Source organism: Vigna radiata, chromosome 2, assembly GCF_000741045.1.
Source record: "Vigna radiata var. radiata cultivar VC1973A chromosome 2, Vradiata_ver6, whole genome shotgun sequence".
Classification (NCBI taxonomy): Eukaryota; Viridiplantae; Streptophyta; class Magnoliopsida; order Fabales; family Fabaceae; genus Vigna; species Vigna radiata.
The window spans coordinates 10873348-10878841 of NC_028352.1; positions in this window are offsets into that span (position 1 = coordinate 10873348).

A 5494-nucleotide genomic window follows, 5' to 3' on the forward strand; every position below is an offset into this window, starting at 1 on the left:
TTTTAGGGCCAGCGAATCAGTGAAGCTTGTCATGTACCTCCATATTTCAACTTGCCCTAGAAGTGACTCTTCCTCCTCATTGCTCAAACCCTGATTATAAATATATCACACAGATGTAATGATGTAAAAATCTAATACTAACTCATGCACAATCCTTTCAAATTTACATCCTTTTCTTCTATAAATTAATAAATTTAGAAAAAAATTCTTTTAAGAAAGTTTTTTGTGACAACTTTTTAACATAGATGGTAATATGTGATTCATTCCGTTTCAAATATTTTTTTAAATATTAATTCAAACAAACCAATAAAATAGTAAAACTGTCAAAAAATTGTTGAAAAGAGTAGTAAACATATTAGGATCCATAAATTTATGTGCATGTCATAAGAGTCACAATTTTAAAATAAGAAAATATCACATATTACCATATAAATGCTGATATTATAATAATTTTTTTTAACAACTTTTTTTACAACAAGACACGTGTTACCATTTTATTGGTTTGTTTGAATTTATTTTAAAAAAAATATCTGAAACGGACCAATCATATACTACTACGTATACATTGTCAAAAAAGAGTTGTTAAAGAAATTTTTTCGTTTCTTTTGTCTGCATATTCACTTAATAGAATTGAAATTATTAAAGGTTGGATAAATTGTGTTCTTTTCTTTATCTGTGTTCATGTTATATTGATAGAGTACACCAAGAAAAAGAGTATCAATGTGATATATTCGGAGAGAAAATAAAAATAATAGGTTTATAAATTATGAAATATGATAAAGAAAAAATAGAAAAAAAATCTAATTGGTGTAGACGAAATCAAAGTGTCCATAAATATTTTTTATATTAATATAATTTGTGACTTCAAGTTCTCTCCTAATATAAAGTATTGTTTATTTTCAAAAATAAAAGTCTTTTAACACCTATATTTTTTTTTTTACTTGTGAAACTCGTACGAGAAATCTTATTATGTAATAAATCTATTTCTTACTTCTCGTATTTGAAATCTTTAGAGGCAAAATATGCAAAAAAACAAAAAAATAGAAATACTGATGAAAGAAGTACTGACAGTTAATCGAGTAAGCTCGAGCAAAATGACATTTATCAAGGATCGTCTTTTCATTATTTTACTTTAGTCTATTCTTTTTATTCCAATATTATTATTTTTTTCCCTAACTATGTATGATCCGAGAAGTAACTTTGTGAATTCTATACATCTTACAATGACAGATTGAGAAGGTAAAAATTATATAGTTATCATATAAATAACTTAATTTAGATATTTGATTATGCATATTTTCTAAACATCTTTTTGACAGTATTGTAATTGGGACAAAATATTTACCAAGTTCATATATTTTTCTTTCAACAATATTTTTTTTCAAAATATTTAAATCCAAAATTTCATTTAAATCATTTGAGTTTAGATTTCTGTGATGATTATTTTTTTAATAGCTTAATAATATTACTATCTAAAGTTACCAAAAAAAATTTGAAATAAAAACTAAAAGAAAAAAAAAACACTGTTACTAAATTATATAATAGAAAAAACTGACTACATTCTTATGTAAATTTATAGAAAACAAATTCAAAAATTCCATGTTTGTTGTATAAATGCATCCCTCGATGATGAGTTTGTATCTAGATTAATAGTCATTAGGATGGTAAATTAAAACAAGAGAGATTCATGATCTTATTAATTTTAGAACATAAATTTATTAATCTTTTATGTTTAATAAAATTATATTCACATTTCTGATATATTTTTATATAAATATCTATTTCTTATATTTTTTATAAAATTTACTTTCTTCTTATATTTTAATAAAATAATATTCATATATTTTATTTTATTTAAAATTATCATATCAACTAAACTAAAAAACTATTAAAAGAGTTAAATTCTAAAATATAAAAATAGAGCGTTGATGTCACTTATTTGGATTTTCAACGAGTTTTTGAAAACACGAGGCCCATTCTAATTGTATTATTGTCAAGGACCAATTAATTGTGATACACATGTAGGCCAATTGCTTCCTTCACCCTGTCATTTTCTTTCTACAATCTATCATTTTTGGAATTTATTTTCCAAAACACAATAAATACTTTAGAATGTTTTTTTTTTTTCTGAAAATCAATCACACCCTCTTTTTACTATCAGAAGTTTTTTTATGGAGTGGCAGAAGAAATTTGATGGAAGTGGAAGAAGCAACTGTTCACATATTGTGGATTCAACAGTTCACTATAATTATCATTCTTATAACTATTGTGGTTTTTTTTATAATAACATATAATTAAATATTACAATTTTATTATAGATAGACCTATTCTTTATATAATATAATAGTATAGAAGTCTAAACTATATCTAAAAAAATCTTAATAATTTGTCTACTATTGAATTATTCAATTTTTATACAAAAAATTATTTTTTAAGTTAGGTGAATATATATATATATATATATATATATATATATATATATATATATATAAACATTTAAGCAAAATAAAAAATTGAGTTAATATAACTTTAGGAATATGATTTCAGAAGGAGGTGCGTGCAATATTTTCTTAATATGATATAACTTGCTTTTTTTAACAATAAGTATTTTGCTAATGATGAAATTGTTGTGTATACTTCAAAGTTCTTAAAATTAAACCAACCTATTTTACCAATTGAGCGAGGAATGAACCAAGTAACTAATTTGGAAAACCCAAAAAATAAAAATAAAAATAATAATATAGCACTAAAGTCAATAAAAATTATCAATTTAAATTAATGTAAAAAATTCTAGAATTGCATGTTTTTTTTAAAATACAAATTCTTAGGTAAAATTAATGTAAAAAACACAAAAAAAGAAAAAACCTATGTTCGGATTTTAAAATATTATAAATTATAATCTTATATGTCCAGTAATCTTTTAGCTCGGTAAAACTGTAGTTTCCAACTAAAAAAACAAATAAAATAGTCAAAGTCAATAAAAAAATAAAACTAACTGTCATAGAAAATCCACTTTCTTAAAAAGCATTCTTTTCAAAGAAAACCCAATTTTATATTTCAAAACCTATTATCCCAACAAAATTTTCATTAAAATAATTTTGACAGTAAAGTCATTTGTATTCACATTCAGATTTATTAGCACTTGGCAGTCCTTACACAGTTCTCAACAATGCTACTCAAAATTCACTTTAAATACACATAAACATTAAGAAAAAAATTGCTTAATTGACACAAAAATTCCCCTGCATGAAATAATAATAATATGGCAATCAACACCAACATAATCAGCAATGTAAGCTCAATGGTGCCCTCAAAGTCCTTATTCTCTCAAACTGGGACAGGCCACAAAGCCAAACTGGAATCAAACTGACAAATTTAACCAAACTTTATAGCATTAACTAACAAAGTTATATTCAGTTTAAAACTGACTAAATTGTAAAGAACCTACAACCACTTTTTAATGTAACATTCTATGCATATCGTTCATGACCAACTACACTAATTCCATCAAAAATCAAGAAAATATATGGTTCCTTCAACCAGAAACATCAAAATGGTTCCTAAGTTCTTAAAAGCTATATATATGCATATCATGAAAAATCAACCATGAAACTGATGCAGAAATCAATGGTTTTGACTATCACCAACGAAAGCCAATGCCTGTGACAAAACCCATCACCATAAAGACATAAAACTCCTAACTTTTCCTATAAACTGTTAGATTCATGTGTTAGCACCATAATTAGCCCAACATACTAATAAAAGCTGATCGAAAGTAAGACAGTTTATTAAAACAGTAAGTCCATGTGAGATATGTCTATATTCAGTTGGAATATACAATATCGAAAGTTACTTAAGATCACATAGAGGGATAACCACATAAACATTTGATCTATTCTACGCACCTTGAATTCCAAAGGTGGGGAGTCGTTGGAAAGAACAGTCTCCATATTCTGTGGAGTTCTATACAAAGAATCAGATGTATGAAGTTGTTGCTGAGTGCAAGAAGCCTATCTCTTACTTACAACTAGGGTTCCAGTGATTGAGTTCAGTGGGTGTGGAAATGGTGGTTAATAAAGATGATAGCATGACGTGTGTGGTTGATTGCTTCATTTCAATATAAGAACCGTAGGGTAGATGCTGTGTGTGGTTGAGATTCATATCACAGATTTCCAGGAACGTGCTGTCTAATTATTGAAAAGCAATGATGCTAGGTGATGGATGAGTGCGATCACACCCAATAAAGTCTGTTCTCTGCTTTAGAGCAACTTCATTGGTACTGCTGTTCATAGATTATACTATAGTCTTCTATATCATGCTGTTTTAAAATAACCGTCAATGATGAATATGACTTATCATGTCAGCTAGTGGTTTTGTTTTTTTATTATCAAAGTGAAACCACAGTTCAAGGGATGCGATCAGTACAATAAAAATAGACTCTCACGCACATGGTGACCACAGTTGCACTTAGCACAGTATTTTTCAGCAATTTTTTATGCAACTGCAATCTAAGACTTGTCGTTAATGATAGAGACAAATTATAAAATTCTTGGACCACCTTCAATCTTTTTCTCATAATGGACTTTCTGGAAATCTTGGATCCTCCAAGGCCTGGTCCATTCCAGTTTGTCCCGGCCCATTTCTTCTGTTGATACAAAATCCATTAACATCTCGGAGGGCATACAAACAGCCCATTTCTAACTGGGCCTTAAGATCATAGTACATATCAAAACCAGTAAGAGCTAACCCTATGTATCCACTCCAGTTCAATCTGTAATTTTCATTATTTTTCTTAGCAAAAGAGCAATGCAACTCCAATTTAAGATCTTCTGTCCTAAACATTAAAAGACAACATTTGTTTGGAACATACATATGGGCATGTTTGAGTAGTTAGCAGTTTGTAGATTGATCAGAACCATAGAGCACATGTTTCTCTATATGAACTAGGAAGTCTAAAACTTGCATATTGAGTTTTAAGTTTCTTCCTTTCCTCTGTACCATGTTTAGCAAGGATAGCAAACAATCCCATGAGTTCAATCACAATCACGTAGATTTAAATCTATGTAAAGTCAGCAAGACGAAGGTTATCTCCAACTTCAATACAACACTTTAATCATATTACTGGTAGATGTAAAATAAAAGGACATGAAACAATTGTACACACCAGAAATTTCATTCCTTAATAAAGAGCAACAGATTCTTGACAACCACACACCAATAGCTTCAAGGAACATATACATATAACCCATATGAACCCTGCATTACTTCCGTGGTCGGCGTTTTATAGTTTTTATTTAGTAGACAATAGAGAAAGCCACATGATATAACACGAAGATCATAAAGCTGTTCATGACAGCAACAACAATAACACGAGACAAACGAAGAAGTAGCTTCTTCAGATTGGATACGCCTCGATGATGGAGGGGAGAGCGTTGATCTTGATGATGTTGTAACGAGCGAATCCTGTTTCTTTGAATAGCCACTTCCAATTCTC